The 20,336-nt window shown below is 38.8% G+C and overlaps 7 pseudogenes; all 7 read right to left on the bottom strand.

Moving 5' to 3' along the window:
* Positions 1-15,890: 15,890 nt before the first annotated feature.
* On the bottom strand, positions 15,891-16,009 carry LOC149596577 (5S ribosomal RNA; annotated as a pseudogene).
* A 361-nt stretch (positions 16,010-16,370) lies between these two features.
* LOC149596576 (5S ribosomal RNA) lies at positions 16,371-16,489 on the bottom strand (annotated as a pseudogene).
* Positions 16,490-18,988: 2,499 nt separating this feature from the next.
* On the bottom strand, positions 18,989-19,091 carry LOC149596575 (5S ribosomal RNA; annotated as a pseudogene).
* Positions 19,092-19,228: 137 nt separating this feature from the next.
* On the bottom strand, positions 19,229-19,347 carry LOC149596574 (5S ribosomal RNA; annotated as a pseudogene).
* A 122-nt stretch (positions 19,348-19,469) lies between these two features.
* LOC149596573 (5S ribosomal RNA) lies at positions 19,470-19,572 on the bottom strand (annotated as a pseudogene).
* A 137-nt stretch (positions 19,573-19,709) lies between these two features.
* On the bottom strand, positions 19,710-19,828 carry LOC149596572 (5S ribosomal RNA; annotated as a pseudogene).
* A 361-nt stretch (positions 19,829-20,189) lies between these two features.
* LOC149596571 (5S ribosomal RNA) lies at positions 20,190-20,308 on the bottom strand (annotated as a pseudogene).
* Positions 20,309-20,336: the final 28 nt, after the last annotated feature.

The following is a 20,336-nucleotide window of genomic DNA, read 5'->3' as shown; positions in this document are numbered from 1 at the left end:
AAAAGTAACCTTCTAACAATAAGTGAGACAAAAAATAAGTTGACGACGATATTGAGGTAGCCTCAAGTTTAAAGTATCCTTGTATGGAGAGCAAAGAGTACTATAACATATCCAAAGGAGATCCCAGTATCTCTTGTAGAACAAGAGTTATGAGCCTCCAAAGTTTAGTGCAAAAATCATAAGTAACATAATAAAAATAAGTGAGACGATACCAAAGTTGACGAACAATTTGCTTAATATCTCGGCCCTTGTTTGTCGTAGCTCAATGTTTTTAGTATGGTTAGATGGGGGACAAATTGGACTATAACATACTCAAAGGACATCCCCGTATCTCCAGTAGAAACAGAGTTACGAGCCTCCAAAGTATAGTCTAATGCATTTCCTATGAAGGGGGTTTGTTTGTTTACGATTAGCTTAATTACTTGACCTTGTTCTTTCGATTAAAAATAATAACATATATTTAGTGTAGCGGTTATCGCATCCGCCTTACTCCCGGAAGGCCACAGGTTCGAAACCGCGAAGTTTTTTTTATAATTATCCGAACATTTGTGTCAAGGTCACATTATTTACATCCCCGTATCTCTGGTAGAACCAGAGTTACGAGCCTCCAGAATTTAGTCTAATGTATTTCCTATGGAGGGGTTTGTTTGTTTACGATTAGCTTAATTACGCGACTACTGTTTGTCGTAGCCCTAATTCTTAGTATGGCTAGATGTTGGACAAATTGGTCTATAACATACTCAAAGGACATCCCCGTATCTCCAGTAGAAACAGAGTTACGAGCCTGCAAAGTTTATTTTCAAAAATTAAAAGTAACCTTCTAACAATAAGTGAGACAAAAAATAAGTTGACGACGATATTGAGGTAGCCTCAAGTTTAAAGTATCCTTGTATGGGGAGCAAAGAGTACTATAACATATCCAAAGGAGATCCCAGTATCTCTTGTAGAACAAGAGTTATGAGCCTCCAAAGTTTAGTGCAAAAATCATAAGTAACATAATAAAAATAAGTGAGACGATACCAAAGTTGACGAACATTTTGCTTAATATCTCGGCCCTTGTTTGTCGTAGCTCAATGTTTTTAGTATGGTTAGATGGGGGACAAATTGGACTATAACATACTCAAAGGACATCCCCGTATCTCCAGTAGAAACAGAGTTACGAGCCTCCAAAGTATAGTCTAATGCATTTCCTATGAAGGGGGTTTGTTTGTTTACGATTAGCTTAATTACTTGACCTTGTTCTTTCGATTAAAAATAATAACATATATTTAGTGTAGCGGTTATCGCATCCGCCTCACTCCCGGAAGGCCACAGGTTCGAAACCGCGAAGTTTTTTTTATAATTATCCGAACATTTGTGTCAAGGTCACATTATTTACATCCCCGTATCTCTGGTAGAACCAGAGTTACGAGCCTCCAGAATTTAGTCTAATGTATTTCCTATGGAGGGGTTTGTTTGTTTACGATTAGCTTAATTACGCGACTACTGTTTGTCGTAGCCCTAATTCTTAGTATGGCTAGATGTTGGACAAATTGGTCTATAACATACTCAAAGGACATCCCCGTATCTCCAGTAGAAACAGAGTTACGAGCCTGCAAAGTTTATTTTCAAAAATTAAAAGTAACCTTCTAACAATAAGTGAGACAAAAAATAAGTTGACGACGATATTGAGGTAGCCTCAAGTTTAAAGTATCCTTGTATGGGGAGCAAAGAGTACTATAACATATCCAAAGGAGATCCCAGTATCTCTTGTAGAACAAGAGTTATGAGCCTCCAAAGTTTAGTGCAAAAATCATAAGTAACATAATAAAAATAAGTGAGACGATACCAAAGTTGACGAACATTTTGCTTAATATCTCGGCCCTTGTTTGTCGTAGCTCAATGTTTTTAGTATGGTTAGATGGGGGACAAATTGGACTATAACATACTCAAAGGACATCCCCGTATCTCCAGTAGAAACAGAGTTACGAGCCTGCAAAGTATAGTCTAATGCATTTTCTATGGAGGGGTTTGTTTGTTCACGTATTGCTTAATTACTTGACCCTGTTATTTCTATTAAAAATAATAACATATCTTTAGTGTAGCGGTTATCGCATCCGCCTCACTCTCGGAAGGCCACAGGTTCGAAACCACGAAGTTTTTTTTTTTTTGCTTGGAACATGCAAAGACCTTTATAATTATCCGAACATTTGTGTCAAGGTCACATTATTTACATCCCCGTATCTCTGGTAGAACCAGAGTTACGAGCCTCCAGAATTTAGTCTAATGTATTTCCTATGGAGGGGTTTGTTTGTATACGATTAGCTTAATTACTCGACTACTGTTTGTCGTAGCCCTAATTCTAAGTATGGCTAGATGGGGGACAAATTGGTCTATAACATACTCAAAGGACATCCCCGTATCTCCAGTAGAAACAGAGTTACGAGCCTGCAAAGTATATTTTCAAAAATCAAAAGTAACCTTCTAACAATAAGTGAGACAAAAAGTAAGTTGACGACGATATTGAGGTAGCCTCAAGTTTAAAGTATCCTTGTATGGGGAGCAAAGAGTACTATAACATATCCAAAGGAGATCCCAGTATCTCTTGTAGAACAAGAGTTATGAGCCTCCAAAGTTTAGTGCAAAAATCATAAGTAACATAATAAAAATATGTGAGACGATACCAAAGTTGACGAACATTTTGCTTAATATCTCGGCCCCTGTTTGTCGTAGCTCAATGTTTTTATTATGGTTAGATGGGGGACTATTTGGACTATATCATATCCTAAGGACATCCCCGTATCTCCTGTAGACACAGAGTTATGGGCCTGCAAAGTATAGTCTTATGGATTTCCTATGGAGGGGTTTGTTTGTTTACGATTAGCTTAATTACTCGACTACTGTTTGTCGTAGCTCAATGTTTTTAGTATGGTTAGATGGGGGACAAATTGGACTATAACATACTCAAAGGACATCCCCGTATCTACAGTAGAAACAGAGTTACGGGCCTGCAAAGTATCGTCTAACTCATTTCCTATGGAGGGGGTTTGTTTCTTTACGTTTTGCTTAACTACTCGGCCCCTGTTTGTCGTAGCCCAAAGTTTTTAGTATGGTTAGATGAAGGACAAATTGGACTATAACATATCCTAAGGACATCCCGGTATCTCCAGTAGAAACAGAGTTACGAGCCTGCAAAGTTTATTTTCAAAAATCAAAAGTAACCTTCTAACAATAAGTGAGACAAAAATAAGTTGACGACGATATTGAGGTAGCCTCAAGTTTAAAGTATCCTTGTATGGGGAGCAAAGAGTACTATAACATATCCAAAGGAGATCCCAGTATCTCTTGTAGAACAAGAGTTATGAGCCTCCAAAGTTTAGTGCAAAAATCATAAGTAACATAATAAAAATAAGTGAGACGATACCAAAGTTGACGAACATTTTGCTTAATATCTCGGCCCTTGTTTGTCGTAGCTCAATGTTTTTAGTATGGTTAGATGGGGGACAAATTGGACTATAACATACTCAAAGGACATCCCCGTATCTGAAGTAGAAACAGAGTTACGAGCCTCCAAAGTATAGTCTAATGCATTTCCTATGAAGGGGGTTTGTTTCGTTACGTTTTGCTTAAGTACTCGGCCCCTGTTTGTCGTAGCCCAAAGTTTTTAGTATGGTTAGATGGGGGACAATTTGGACTATAACATATCCTAAGGACATCCCGGTATCTCCAGTAGAAACAGAGTTACGAGCCTGCAAATTATAGTCTAACTCATTTCCTATGGAGGGGGTTTGTTTCTTTACGTTTTGCTTAAGTACTCGGCCCCTGTTTGTCGTAACCCAAATATTTTAGTATGGTTAGATGGGGGACAAATTGGACAATACCATACTCAAATGACATCCCCATATCTCCGGTAGAAACAGAGTTACGAGCCGGAAAAGTATAGTCTAATGCATTTCCTATGGAGGGGTTGTTTGTTTACGTTTAGCTTAATTACTCGGCCCCTGTTTGTTGTAGCTCAATGTTTTTAGTATGGTTAGATGGGGGACAAATTGGACTATAACATACTCAAAGGACATCCCCGTATCTAGAGTAGAAACAGAGTTACGAGCCTGCAAATTATAGTCTAACTCATTTCCTATGGAGGGGGTTTGTTTCTTTACGTTTTGCTTAAGTACTCGGCCCCTGTTTGTCGTAACCCAAATATTTTAGTATGGTTAGATGGGGGACAAATTGGACAATACCATACTCAAAGGACATCCCCATATCTCCAGTAGAAACAGAGTTACGAGCCGGAAAAGTATAGTCTAATGCATTTCCTATGGAGGGGTTGTTTGTTTACGTTTAGCTTAATTACTCGGCCCCTGTTTGTTGTAGCTCAATGTTTTTAGTATGGTTAGATGGGGGACAAATTGGACTATAACATACTCAAAGGACATCCCCGTATCTCCAGTAGAAACAGAGTTACGAGCCTCCAAAGTATAGTCTAATGCATTTCCTATGAAGGGGGTTTGTTTGTTTACGATTAGCTTAATTACTCGACTACTGTTTGTCGTAGCTCAATGTTTTTAGTATGGTTAGATGGGGGACAAATTGGACTATAACATACTCAAAGGACATCCCCGTATCTCCAGTAGAAACAGAGTTACGAGCCTGCAAAGTATAGTCTAATGCATTTTCTATGGAGGGGTTTGTTTGTTCACGTATTGCTTAATTACTTGACCCTGTTCTTTCGATTAAAAATAATAACATATCTTTAGTGTAGCGGTTATCGCATCCGCCTCACTCTCGGAAGGCCACAGGTTCGAAACCGCGAAGTTTTTTTTTTGCTTGGAACATGCAAAGACCTTTATAATTATCCGAACATTTGTGTCAAGGTCACATTATTTACATCCCCGTATCTCTGGTAGAACCAGAGTTACGAGCCTCCAGAATTTAGTCTAATGTATTTCCTATGGAGGGGTTTGTCTGTTTATGATTAGCTTAATTACTCGACTACTGTTTGTCGTAGCCCTAATTCTTAGTGTGGCTAGATGGGGGACAAATTGGTCTATAACATACTCTAAGGACATCCCCGTATCTCCAGTAGAAACAGAGTTACGAGCCTGCAAATTATAGTCTAACTCATTTCCTATGGAGGGGGTGTGTTTCTTTACGTTTTGCTTAAGTACTCGGCCCCTGTTTGTCGTAGCCCAAAGTTTTTAGAATGGTTAGATGGGGGACAATTTGGACTATAACATATCCTAAGGACATCCCTGTATCTCTAGTGGACACAGAGTTATGGGACTGCAAAGTATAGTCTAATGTATTTCCTATGGAGGGGTTTGTTTGTTTACGATTAGCTTAATTACTCGACTACTGTTTGTCGTAGCTCAATGTTTTTAGTATGGTTAGATGGGGGACAAATTGGACTATAACATACTCAAAGGACAACCCCGTATCTCCAGTAGAAACAGAGTTACGAGCCTGCAAAGTATAGTCTAATGCATTTTCTATGGAGGGGTTTGTTTGTTCACGTATTGCTTAATTACTTGACCCTGTTCTTTCGATTAAAAATAATAACATATCTTTAGTGTAGCGGTTATCGCATCCGCCTCACTCTCGGAAGGCCACAGGTTCGAAACCGCGAAGTTTTTTTTTTTTGCTTGGAACATGCAAAGACCTTTATAATTATCCGAACATTTGTGTCAAGGTCACATTATTTACATCCCCGTATCTCTGGTAGAACCAGAGTTACGAGCCTCCAGAATTTAGTCTAATGTATTTCCTATGGAGGGGTTTGTTTGTTTATGATTAGCTTAATTACTCGACTACTGTTTGTCGTAGCCCTAATTCTTAGTGTGGCTAGATGGGGGACAAATTGGTCTATAACATACTCTAAGGACATCCCCGTATCTCCAGTAGAAACAGAGTTACGAGCCTGCAAAGTTTATTTTCAAAAATCAAAAGTAACCTTCTAACAATAAGTGAGACAAAAAATAAGTTGACGACGATATTGAGGTAGCCTCAAGTTTAAAGTATCCTTGTATGGGGAGCAAAGAGTACTATAACATTTCCAACGGATATCCCAGTATCTCTTGTAGAACAAGAGTTATGAGCCTCCAAAGTTTAGTGCAAAAATCATAAGTAACATAATAAAAATAAGTGAGACGATACCAAAGTTGACGAACATTTTGCTTAATATCTCGGCCCCTGTTTGTCGTAGCTCAATGTTTTTAGTATGGTAAGATGGGGGACAATTTGGACTATATCATATCGTAAGGACATCCCCGTATCTCTAGTAGACACAGAGTTATGGGCCTGCAAAATATAGTCTAATGCATTTCCTATGGACGGGTTGTTTGTTTACGTTTAGCTTAATTACTCGGCCCCTGTTTGTCGTAGCTCAATATTTTTAGTATAGTTAGATGGGGGACAAATTGAACTATAACATACTCAAAGGACATCCCCGTATCTCCAGTGGAAACAGAGTTACGAGCCTGCAAAGTATAGTCTAACTCATTTCCTAAGGAGGGGGTTTGTTTCTTTACGTTTTGCTTAAGTACTCGGCCCCTGTTTGTCGTAGCCCAAAGTTTTTAGTATGGTTAGATGAAGGACAAATTGGACCATAACATATCCTAAGGACATCCCGGTATCTCTAGTAGACACAGAGTTATGGGCCTTGCAAAGTATAGTCTAATGCATTTTCTATGGAGGGGTTGTTTGTTTACGTTTAGCTTAATTTTTCGGCCCCTGTTTGTCGTAGCTCAATGTTTTTAGTATGGTTAGATGGGGGACAAATTGAACTATAACATACTCAAAGGACATCCCCGTATCTCCAGTGGGAACAGAGTTACGAGCCTGCAAAGTATAGTCTAACTCATTTCCTAAGGAGGGGGTTTGTTTCTTTACGTTTTGCTTAAGTACTCGGCCCCTGTTTGTCGTAGCCCAAAGTTTTTAGTATGGTTAGATGCAGGACAAATTGGACCATAACATATCCTAAGGACATCCCGGTATCTCTAGTAGACACAGAGTTATGGGCCTTGCAAAATATAGTCTAATACATTTTCTATGGAGGGGTTGTTTGTTTACGTTTAGCTTAATTTTTCGGCCCCTGTTTGTCGTAGCTCAATGTTTTTAGTATGGTTAGATGGGGGACAAATTGAACTATAACATACTCAAAGGACATCCCCGTATCTCCAGTGGAAACAGAGCTACGAGCCTGCAAAGTATAGTCTAACTCATTTCCTATGGAGGGGGTTTGTTTCTTTACGTTTTGCTTAAGTACTCGGCCGCTGTTTGTCGTAGCCCAAAGTTTTTAGTATGGTTAGATGGGGGACAATTTGGACTATAACATATCCTAAGGACATCCCCGTATCTCCAGTAGAAACAGAGTTACGAGCCTGCAAAGTATATTTTCAAAAATCAAAAGTAACCTTCTAACAATAAGTGAGACAAAAAGTAAGTTGACGACGATATTGAGGTAGCCTCAAGTTTAAAGTATCCTTGTATGGGGAGCAAAGAGTACTATAACATATCCAACGGATATCCAAGTATCTCTTGTAGAACAAGAGTTATGAGCCTCCAAAGTTTAGTGCAAAAATCATAAGTAACATAATAAAAATAAGTGAGACGATACCAAAGTTGACGAACATTTTGCCTAATATCTCGGCCCCTGTTTGTCGTAGCTCAATGTTTTTAGTATGGTTAGATGGGGGACAAATTGAACTATAACATACTCAAAGGACATCCCCGTATCTACAGTAGAAACAGAGTTACGAGCCTGCAAAGTATAGTCTAACTCATTTCCTATGGAGGGGGTTTGTTTCTTTACGTTTTGCTTAAGTACTCGGCCCCTGTTTGTCGTAGCCCAAAGTTTTTAGTATGGTTAGATGGGGGACAATTTGGACTATAACATATCCTAAGGACATCCCCGTATCTCTAGTAGACACAGAGTTATGGGCCTGCAAAGTATAGTCTAATGTATTTCCTATGGAGGGGTTTGTTTGTTTACGATTAGCTTAATTGCTCGACTACTGTTTGTCGTAGCTCAATGTTTTTAGTATGGTTAGATGGGGGACAAATTGGACTATAACATACTCAAAGGACATCCCCGTATCTCCAGTAGAAACAGAGTTACGAGCCTGCAAAGTATAGTCTAATGCATTTTCTATGGAGGGGTTTGTTTGTTCACGTATTGCTTAATTACTTGACCCTGTTCTTTCGATTAAAAATAATAACATATCTTTAGTGTAGCGGTTATCGCATCCGCCTCACTCTCGGAAGGCCACAGGTTCGAAACCGCGAAGTTTTTTTTTTTGCTTGGAACATGCAAAGACCTTTATAATTATCCGAACATTTGTGTCAAGGTCACATTATTTACATCCCCGTATCTCTGGTAGAACCAGAGTTACGAGCCTCCAGAATTTAGTCTAATGTATTTCCTATGGAGGGGTTTGTCTGTTTATGATTAGCTTAATTACTCGACTACTGTTTGTCGTAGCCCTAATTCTTAGTGTGGCTAGATGGGGGACAAATTGGTCTATAACATACTCTAAGGACATCCCCGTATCTCCAGTAGAAACAGAGTTACGAGCCTGCAAATTATAGTCTAACTCATTTCCTATGGAGGGGGTTTGTTTCTTTACGTTTTGCTTAAGTACTCGGCCCCTGTTTGTCGTAGCCCAAAGTTTTTAGAATGGTTAGATGGGGGACAATTTGGACTATAACATATCCTAAGGACATCCCTGTATCTCTAGTGGACACAGAGTTATGGGACTGCAAAGTATAGTCTAATGTATTTCCTATGGAGGGGTTTGTTTGTTTACGATTAGCTTAATTACTCGACTACTGTTTGTCGTAGCTCAATGTTTTTAGTATGGTTAGATGGGGGACAAATTGGACTATAACATACTCAAAGGACATCCCCGTATCTCCAGTAGAAACAGAGTTACGAGCCTGCAAAGTATAGTCTAATGCATTTTCTATGGAGGGGTTTGTTTGTTCACGTATTGCTTAATTACTTGACCCTGTTCTTTCGATTAAAAGTAATAACATATCTTTAGTGTAGCGGTTATCGCATCCGCCTCACTCTCGGAAGGCCACAGGTTCGAAACCGCGAAGTTTTTTTTTTTGCTTGGAACATGCAAAGACCTTTATAATTATCCGAACATTTGTGTCAAGGTCACATTATTTACATCCCCGTATCTCTGGTAGAACCAGAGTTACGAGCCTCCAGAATTTAGTCTAATGTATTTCCTATGGAGGGGTTTGTTTGTTTATGATTAGCTTAATTACTCGACTACTGTTTGTCGTAGCCCTAATTCTTAGTGTGGCTAGATGGGGGACAAATTGGTCTATAACATACTCTAAGGACATCCCCGTATCTCCAGTAGAAACAGAGTTACGAGCCTGCAAAGTTTATTTTCAAAAATCAAAAGTAACCTTCTAACAATAAGTGAGACAAAAAATAAGTTGACGACGATATTGAGGTAGCCTCAAGTTTAAAGTATCCTTGTATGGGGAGCAAAGAGTACTATAACATTTCCAACGGATATCCCAGTATCTCTTGTAGAACAAGAGTTATGAGCCTCCAAAGTTTAGTGCAAAAATCATAAGTAACATAATAAAAATAAGTGAGACGATACCAAAGTTGACGAACATTTTGCTTAATATCTCGGCCCCTGTTTGTCGTAGCTCAATGTTTTTAGTATGGTAAGATGGGGGACAATTTGGACTATATCATATCGTAAGGACATCCCCGTATCTCTAGTAGACACAGAGTTATGGGCCTGCAAAATATAGTCTAATGCATTTCCTATGGACGGGTTGTTTGTTTACGTTTAGCTTAATTACTCGGCCCCTGTTTGTCGTAGCTCAATATTTTTAGTATAGTTAGATGGGGGACAAATTGAACTATAACATACTCAAAGGACATCCCCGTATCTCCAGTGGAAACAGAGTTACGAGCCTGCAAAGTATAGTCTAACTCATTTCCTAAGGAGGGGGTTTGTTTCTTTACGTTTTGCTTAAGTACTCGGCCCCTGTTTGTCGTAGCCCAAAGTTTTTAGTATGGTTAGATGAAGGACAAATTGGACCATAACATATCCTAAGGACATCCCGGTATCTCTAGTAGACACAGAGTTATGGGCCTTGCAAAGTATAGTCTAATGCATTTTCTATGGAGGGGTTGTTTGTTTACGTTTAGCTTAATTTTTCGGCCCCTGTTTGTCGTAGCTCAATGTTTTTAGTATGGTTAGATGGGGGACAAATTGGACTATAACATACTCAAAGGACATCCCCGTATCTCCAGTAGAAACAGAGTTACGAGCCTGCAAAGTATAGTCTAATGCATTTTCTATGGAGGGGTTTGTTTGTTCACGTATTGCTTAATTACTTGACCCTGTTCTTTCGATTAAAAATAATAACATATCTTTAGTGTAGCGGTTATCGCATCCGCCTCACTCTCGGAAGGCCACAGGTTCGAAACCGCGAAGTTTTTTTTTTTGCTTGGAACATGCAAAGACCTTTATAATTATCCGAACATTTGTGTCAAGGTCACATTATTTACATCCCCGTATCTCTGGTAGAACCAGAGTTACGAGCCTCCAGAATTTAGTCTAATGTATTTCCTATGGAGGGGTTTGTTTGTTTATGATTAGCTTAATTACTCGACTACTGTTTGTCGTAGCCCTAATTCTTAGTGTGGCTAGATGGGGGACAAATTGGTCTATAACATACTCTAAGGACATCCCCGTATCTCCAGTAGAAACAGAGTTACGAGCCTGCAAAGTTTATTTTCAAAAATCAAAAGTAACCTTCTAACAATAAGTGAGACAAAAAATATGTTGACGACGATATTGAGGTAGCCTCAAGTTTAAAGTATCCTTGTATGGGGAGCAAAGAGTACTATAACATTTCCAACGGATATCCCAGTATCTCTTGTAGAACAAGAGTTATGAGCCTCCAAAGTTTAGTGCAAAAATCATAAGTAACATAATAAAAATAAGTGAGACGATACCAAAGTTGACGAACATTTTGCTTAATATCTCGGCCCCTGTTTGTCGTAGCTCAATGTTTTTAGTATGGTAAGATGGGGGACAATTTGGACTATATCATATCGTAAGAACATCCCCGTATCTCTAGTAGACACAGAGTTATGGGCCTGCAAAATATAGTCTAATGCATTTCCTATGGACGGGTTGTTTGTTTACGTTTAGCTTAATTACTCGGCCCCTGTTTGTCGTAGCTCAATATTTTTAGTATAGTTAGATGGGGGACAAATTTAACTATAACATACTCAAAGGACATCCCCGTATCTCCAGTGGAAACAGAGTTACGAGCCTGCAAAGTATAGTCTAACTCATTTCCTAAGGAGGGGGTTTGTTTCTTTACGTTTTGCTTAAGTACTCGGCCCCTGTTTGTCGTAGCCCAAAGTTTTTAGTATGGTTAGATGAAGGACAAATTGGACCATAACATATCCTAAGGACATCCCGGTATCTCAAGTAGACACAGAGTTATGGGCCTTGCAAAGTATAGTCTAATGCATTTTCTATGGAGGGGTTGTTTGTTTACGTTTAGCTTAATTTTTCGGCCCCTGTTTGTCGTAGCTCAATGTTTTTAGTATGGTTAGATGGGGGACAAATTGAACTATAACATACTCAAAGGACATCCCCGTATCTAAAGTGGAAACAGAGTTACGAGCCTGCAAAGTATAGTCTAACTCATTTCCTATGGAGGGGGTTTGTTTCTTTTCGTTTTGCTTAAGTACTCGGCCCCTGTTTGTTGTAGCCCAAAGTTTTTAGTATGGTTAGATGGGGGACAATTTGGACTATAACATATCCTAAGGACATCCCCGTATCTCTAGTAGACACAGAGTTATGGGCCTGCAAAGTATAGTCTAATGTATTTCCTATGGAGGGGTTTGTTTGTTTACGATTAGCTTAATTACTCGACTACTGTTTGTCGTAGCTCAATGTTTTTAGTATGGTTAGATGGGGGACAAATTGGACTATAACATACTCAAAGGACATCCCCGTATCTCCAGTAGAAACAGAGTTACGAGCCTGCAAAGTATAGTCTAATGCATTTTCTATGGAGGGGTTTGTTTGTTCATGTATTGCTTAATTACTTGACCTTGTTCTTTCGATTAAAAATAATAACATATCTTTAGTGTAGCGGTTATCGCATCCGCCTCACTCTCGGAAGGCCACAGGTTCGAAACCGCGAAGTTTTTTTTTGCTTGGAACATGCAAAGACCTTTATAATTATCCGAACATTTGTGTCAAGGTCACATTATTTACATCCCCGTATCTCTGGTAGAACCAGAGTTACGAGCCTCCAGAATTTAGTCTAATGTATTTCCTATGGAGGGGTTTGTTTGTTTACGATTAGCTTAATTACTCGACTACTGTTTGTCGTAGCCCTAATTCTTAGTGTGGCTAGATGGGGGACAAATTGGTCTATAACATACTCTAAGGACATCCCCGTATCTCCAGTAGAAACAGAGTTACGAGCCTGCAAAGTTTATTTTCAAAAATCAAAAGTAACCTTCTAACAATAAGTGAGACAAAAAATAAGTTGACGACGATATTGAGGTAGCCTCAAGTTTAAATTATCCTTGTATGGGGAGCAAAGAGTACTATAACATTTCCAAAGGAGATCCCAGTATCTCTTGTAGAACAAGAGCTATGAGCCTCCAAAGTTTAGTGCAAAAATCATAAGTAACATAATAAAAATAAGTGAGACGATACCAAAGTTGACGAACATTTTGCTTAATATCTCGGCCCTTGTTTGTCGTAGCTCAATATTTGTAGTATGGTTAGATGGGGGACAATTTGGACTATAACATATCCTAAGGACATCCCCGTATCTCTAGTAGACACAGAGTTATGGGCCTGCAAAGTATAGTCTAATGCATTTCCTAAGGACGGGTTGTTTGTTTACGTTTAGCTTAATTACTCGGCCCCTGTTTGTCGTAGCTCAATGTTTTTAGTATGGTTAGATGGGGGACAAATTGGACTATAACATACTCAAAGGACATCCCCGTATCTCCAGTGGAAACAGAGTTACGAGCCTGCAAAGTATAGTCTAACTCATTTCCTATGGAGGGGGTTTGTTTCTTTACGTTTCGCTTAAGTACTCGGCCCCTGTTTGTCGTAGCCCAAAGTTTTTAGTATGGTTAGATGAATGACAAATTGGACTATAACATATCCTAAGGACATCCCGGTATCTCTAGTAGACACAGAGTTATGGGCCTTGCAAAGTATAGTCTAATGCATTTTCTATGGAGGGGTTTGTTTGTTCACGTATTGCTTAATTACTTGACCCTGTTCTTTCGATTAAAAATAATAACATATCTTTAGTGTAGCGGTTATCGCATCCGCCTCACTCCCGGAAGGCCACAGGTTCGAAACCGCGAAGTTTTTTTTTTGCTTGGAACATGCAAAGACCTTTATAATTATCCGAACATTTGTGTCAAGGTCACATTATTTACATCACCGTATCTCTGGTAGAACCAGAGTTACAAGCCTCCAGAATTTAGTCTAATGTATTTCCTATGGAGGGGTTTGTTTGTTTACGATTAGCTTAATTACTCGACTACTGTTTGTCGTAGCCCTTATTCTTAGTATGGCTAGATGTTGGACAAATTGGTCTATAACATACTCAAAGGACATCCCCGTATCTCCAGTAGAAACAGATTTACGAGCCTGCAAAGTATAGTCTAATGCATTTTCTATGGAGGGGTTTGTTTGTTCACGTATTGCTTAATTACTTGACCCTGTTCCTTCGATTAAAAATAATAACATATCTTTAGTGTAGCGGTTATCGCATCCGCCTCACTCCCGGAAGGCCACAGGTTTGAAACCGCGAAGTTTTTTTTTTTTGCTTGGAACATGCAAAGACCTTTATAATTATCCGAACATTTGTGTCAAGGTCACATTATTTACATCACCGTATCTCTGGTAGAACCAGAGTTACAAGCCTCCAGAATTTAGTCTAATGTATTTCCTATGGAGGGGTTTGTTTGTTTACGATTAGCTTAATTACTCGACTACTGTTTGTCGTAGCCCTAATTCTTAGTATGGCTAGATGGGGGACAAATTGGTCTATAACATACTCAAAGGACATCCCCGTATCTCCAGTAGAAACAGAGTTACGAGCCTGCAAAGTTTATTTTCAAAAATCAAAAGTAACCTTCTAACAATAAGTGAGACAAAATGTAAGTTGACGACGATATTGCGGTAGCCTCAAGTTTAAAGTATCCTTGTAAGGGGAGCAAAGAGTACTATAACATATCCAAAGGAGATCCCAGTATCTCTTGTAGAACAAGAGTTATGAGCCTCCAAAGTTTAGTGCAAAAATCATAAGTAACATAATAAAAATAAGTGAGACGATACCAAAGTTGACGAACATTTTGCTTAATATCTCGGCCCCTGTTTGTCGTAGCTCAATGTTTTTAGTATGGTTAGATGGGGGACAAATTGGAATAAAACATACTCAAAGGACATCCTTGTATCTCCAGTAGAAACAGAGTTAAGAGCCTGCAAAGTATAGTCTAATGCATTTCCTATGGAGGGGTTGTTTGTTTACGTTTAGCTTAATTACTCGGCCCCTGTTTGTCGTAGCCCAAAGTTTTTAGTATGGTTAGATGGGAAACAAATTGGACTATAACATATCCTAAGGACATCCCCGTATCTCAAGTAGACACAGAGTAATGGGCCTGCAAAGTATAGTCTAATGCATTTCCTATGGAGGGGTTTGTTTGTTTACGATTAGCTTAATTACTCGACTACTGTTTGTCGTAGCCCTAATTCTTAGTATGGCTAGATGGGGGACAAATTGGTCTATAACATACTCAAAGGACATCCCCGTATCTCCAGTAGAAACAGAGTTACGAGCCCGCAAAGTTTTTTTTTCAAAAATCAAAAGTAACCTTCTAACAATAAGTGAGACAAAAAATAAGTTGACGACGATATTGAGGTAGCCTCAAGTTTAAAGTATCCTTGAATGGGGAGCGAAGAGTACTATAACATATCCAAAGGAGATCCCAGTATCTCTTGTAGAACAAGAGTTATGAGCCTCCAAAGTTTAGTGCAAAAATCATAAGTAACATAATAAAAATAAGTGAGACGATACCAAAGTTGACGAACATTTTGCTTAATATCTCGGCCCCTGTTTGTCGTAGCTCAATGTTTTTAGTATGGTTAGATGAGGGACAATTTGCACTATAACATATCCTAAGGACATCCCCGTATCTCTAGTAGACACAGAGTTATGGGCCTACAAAGTATAGTCTTATGCATTTCCTATGGACGGGTTGTTTGTTTACGTTTAGCTTAATTACTCGGCCCCTGTTTGTCGTAGCTCATTGTTTTTAGTATGATTAGATGGGGGACAAATTGGACTATAACATACTCAAAGGACATCGCCGTATCTCCAGTAAAAACAGAGTTACGAGCCTGCAAAGTATAGTCTAAGGCATTTTCTATGGAGGGGTTTGTTTGTTCACGTATTGCTTAACTTCGGTGATCGGACATGAACCGGTGTATTCAGCGTGATATGGCCGTTGCCGAGAGTGCTAGTTAATAATTTGAATTTAATTAACTATCATCTTTATAAAACAATAACAAAAAGAAGATATGTTTGCTTTTTTCATATCTGGTGGAATTTGAAAGAGCAAACAAAAGTGAAAAAACAAACGGCACGCAGTATTCCCAAGTACTGTATGCGCTCGACGCTACTTAACTTCGGTGATCGGACGTGAACCGGTGTTTTCAGCGTGATATGGCCGTTGCCGAGAGTGCTAGTTAATAATTCGAATTTAAATTAAGTGAGACAAATTAACCTTCATCATTTTAAAACTATAACAAAAAGAAAACATGTTTGCTTTTTTCATATCTAATAAAATTTAAAAGAGGAAAAAAAAGTGAAAAAGCCAACGGCACGCAGTGTTCCTAAGTGGTCTCTCTCCCAAGTAGTGACTGCGCTCGACGCTGCTTAACTTCGGTTATCGGACGGGAATCGGTGTATTCAGCGTGATATGGCCGTTGCCGAGAGTGCTAGTTAATAATTTGAATTTAATTAACTTTCATCTTTATAAAACAATAACAAAAAGAAGATATGTTTGCTTTTTTCATATCTGGTGGAATTTGAAAGAGGAAACAAAAGTGAAAAAGCAAACGGCACGCAGAATTCCCAAGTACTGACTGCGCTCGACGCTGCTAACGTCGGCGATCGGACGAGAACCGGTGTTCTCAGCGTGATATGGCCGTTGCCGAGAGTGCTAGATAATAATTCGAATTTAAATTAAGTGAGACAAATTAACCTTCATATTTTTCAAACAATAACAAAAAGAAAATATGTTTGCTTTTTTCATATCTATTGGAATTTAAAAGAGGAAAAAAAAGTGAAAAAGCCAACGGCACGCAGTGTTCCTAAGTGGTCGCCCTCCCAAGTACTGACTGCGCTCGACGCTGCTTAACTTCGGTTATCGGACGAGAACCGGTGTATTCAGCGTGATATGGCCGTTACCGAGAGTGCTAGTTAATAATTCGAATTTAAATTAAGTGAGACAAATTAACCTTCATCATTTTAAAACAATAACAAAAAGAAAACATGTTTGCTTTTTTCATATCTATTAAAATTTAAAAGAGGAAAAAAAAGTGAAAAAGCCAACGGCACGCAGTGTTCCTAAGTGGTCTCCCTCCAGTCGCGCCGCCAGCAGTAGGCACGGGTAGGCACGTGCCTACGTTGGAAAATTTTGGCCTACTTGGAGGGCCTCCAAATTTTTAAAAACGTGCCAATAGAGGCCTTCAAATAAAATTTTAATTCTTACTTTCACAGTTTATATTTCTATCTGTAAAAATCTAACACAACATAACACACCTGTTTGACATATTCGCTACACTATGCTTTTGTAATGTACAAGAGAGCATTTTCAAAACCCGTTTTCTTTATATTCTAAAGAACAAGATCCCCCGCTAAAGTGTTGACCTTTGAACTCCAGGTTAAACCTCTCTTGCATAGAAAATAGAAAGGGCACGAGTCGGAAATTCCTCTCCCTACCTGAAAACGGTAGGCGGCGTGCGTAGAGGAGAGGAGAGGAATAAAATTTCTCAACTCTAATCAGTCGAGGAAGCTTCACACGAAGCTCCGACTCGTTGTTACGTTTGTGAAGAATCCTTCACGGCTACTATAATCAAAACATGCGACCATGACCACTACACTGGAAAATATAGAGGGGGTGCCTGTCAAAGCTGCAATTTGAAATTAAAAGCACCCAAATTCATTCCAGTCGTGATGCACAATCTCACAGGTAATTTAAATAGTCATGTCTAATTAGACTTGATTATTAACTATCAGTAGTATCAAGAACACCCAAGATTTTCCGAGAGTAACTTTTTTTTTGGGTGTACCTTGTGTGAGCAGTTCCCGGTAGAGCAGTTCTCGAAATACCAACCGCAATTCCAAAAAACAGCGGCATTGTTCAAAACTGCTGTTTTAGAAATAGCGGTGGTTGTGTCGAGTTTCGAGCATTTCTTAACAATACAGTTATATTCGTTGGTTTCAAAAACTACCTTTTTCTGCGATCATTTAATCAGTAATGTGACCTACTAACCGATCGTGTTTTTGAATTTTTTCGAAGTACACTTAAATATTGAACTATTCTTCAGGCTGTATCAGTTTACATTTCTCATACCAGGTTAGAAAAATAATTCGTGAAAGCTTATTTTATTTCCAAAGTAGATAATTGTAAACAGTAAACAGTAATTTTTTGGAAAAGGCATATAAGTCAATGAAGATAAACAACAATACTTTGGAAAAGGCGTACCATTGTTGCACTATTTCCAAAATATTACTAACCTATGTCTAACCAAACGAAACAAAACGTAAAAACCCAACCTAACCTGATTTAATTCTGTTTAGTTGAAATAATGAACTTTAACCTAACCAAATTATCCATATCTATACTAGTTCTATTTGAGTTCATTTAACCCAGCTGGGCCAGCTAAGCTTACACCATAATAAACAACTATCGTTTTTCGCATATCTGTTTTACTGCTCTTTAAAGAACTGCTGTAACGGTACGCTGCGTTTAGGAGAACTGCTGTAACGGTACGCTGCGATTACGAGAACTGCTGTAACGGTACGCTGCGATTACGAGAACTGCTGTAACGGTACGCTGCGTTTACGAGAACCGCTGTATCGGCAATTGTTGTAACGGGTAAACTGCCATTTCGGGAAACCGCTATTTATTGAACTGCTGTTATGAGGACCGCTATTATGAAATCCACTCATACGGGAATCGCTCATGTGAGAGCTTCCAGTTACGAGTATTTATTGCCAATGAAAGATGGCTTTCGAGATCTAGTAAAATATTATATTGTTGTTTTGAGTATTCCCGTAGCCAATACAGTTTAAGAAAGATGTTTCAGTTCCCTGAATAGAATTGGAATACGATTACGTACTACAATGGGGGAGGAAAGGTTATCAGACCTGGCCATACTTTTATAATTAACCGAGATAAATCTAACTAAATAAGATGGTCCATGAATTCGGAAAAGCTTCGAATAGAAAAATTTCATTCTTTGACTAAATTTATAAAAAGGGCCGCTAGGACACGTTAGCCAAAAACTCCGTACTCTTAATAATCTCACAAAAAAAAGGAAATACTGAAATATAATCCATAAATCTGGAGATATTCGTCAAAATCCTGAAATATATTCCAAAATTATGCATGATAAATTTTCAAAACAAAAGGGAGGGGGCCTCTAGATCATGCTGTGCCTACGCGAGAAATTATCCTGGCGGCGCTACTGTCTCCCTCCCAAGTAGTGACTGCGCTCGACGCTGCTTAACTTCGGTTATCGAACGAGAAACGGTGTATTCAGCGTGATATGGCCGTTGCCGAGAGTGCTAGTTAATAATTTGAATTTAATTAACTTTCATCACTATAAAACAATAACAAAAAAGAAGATATGTTTGCTTTTTTCATATCTGGTGGAATTTGAAAGAGGAAACAAAAGTGAAAAGCCAACGGCACGCAGTATTCCCAAGTACTGTATGCGCTCGACGCTGCTTAACTTCGGTGATCGGACGTGAACAGGTGTTTTCAGCGTGATATGGCCGTTGCCGAGAGTGCTAGTTAATAATTCGGATTTAAATTAAGTGAGACAAATTAACCTTCATCATTTTAAAACAATAACAAAAAGAAAACCTGTTTGCTTTTTACATATCTATTAAAATTTAAAAGAGGAAAAAAAAGTGAAAAAGCCAACGGCACGCAGTGTTCCTAAGTGGTCTCCCTCCCAAGTAATGACTGCGCTCGACGCTGCTTAACTTCGGTTATCGGACGAGAACCGGTGTATTCAGCGTGATATGGCCGTTGCCGAGAATGCTAGCTAATAATTTGAATTTAATTAACTTTCTTCTTTGTAAAACAATAACAAAAAGAAGATAAGTTTGCTTTTTTCATATCTGGTGGAATTTGAAAGAGGAAACAAAAGTGAAAACGCCAACGGCACGCAGTATTCCCAAGTACTGTATGCGCTCGACGCTGCTTAACTTCGGTGATCGGACGTGAACCGGTGTTTTCAGCGTGATATGGCCGTTGCCGAGAGTGCTAGTTAATAATTCGAATTTAAATTAAGTGAGACAAATTAACCTTCATCATTTTAAAACAATAACAAAAAGAAAACCTGTTTGCTTTTTACATATCTATTAAAATTTAAAAGAGGAAAAAAAAGTGAAAAAGCCATCGGCACGCAGTGTTCCTAAGTGGTCTCCCTCCCAATTAATGACCGCGCTCGACGCTGCTTAACTTCGGTTATCGGACGAGAACCGGTGTATTCAGCGTGATATGGCCGTTGCCGAGAGTGCTAGTTAATAATTTGAATTTAATTAACTTTCATCTTTATAAAACAATAACAAAAAGAAGATATGTTTGCTTTTTTCAAATCTGGTGGAATTTGAAAGAGGAAACAAAAGTGAAAAAGCAAACGGCACGCAGTATTCCCAAGTACTGACTGCGCTCGACGCTGCTAACGTCGGCGATCGGACGAGAACCGGTGTTCTCAGCGTGATATGGCCGTTGCCGAGAGTGCTATTTAATAATTCGGATTTAAATTAAGTGAGACAAATTAACCTTCATCATTTTAAAACAATAACAAAAAGAAAACCTGTTTGCTTTTTACATATCTATTAAAATTTAAAAGAGGAAAAAAAAGTGAAAAAGCCAACGGCACGCAGTGTTCCTAAGTGGTCTCCCTCCCAAGTAATGACTGCGCTGGACGCTGCTTAACTTCGGTTATCGGACGAGAACCGGTGTATTCAGCGTGATATGGCCGTTGCCGAGAGTGCTAGATAATAATTCGAATTTA

This window comes from Phalangium opilio, unplaced genomic scaffold (assembly GCF_054372755.1).
Source record: "Phalangium opilio isolate 3A_F unplaced genomic scaffold, DU_Popi_V2 ptg000390l_1, whole genome shotgun sequence".
Taxonomy (NCBI): Eukaryota; Metazoa; Arthropoda; class Arachnida; order Opiliones; family Phalangiidae; genus Phalangium; species Phalangium opilio.
Note: the sequence above shows the minus strand (reverse complement) of the source record. Positions and strands in the feature narration are given on the sequence as shown.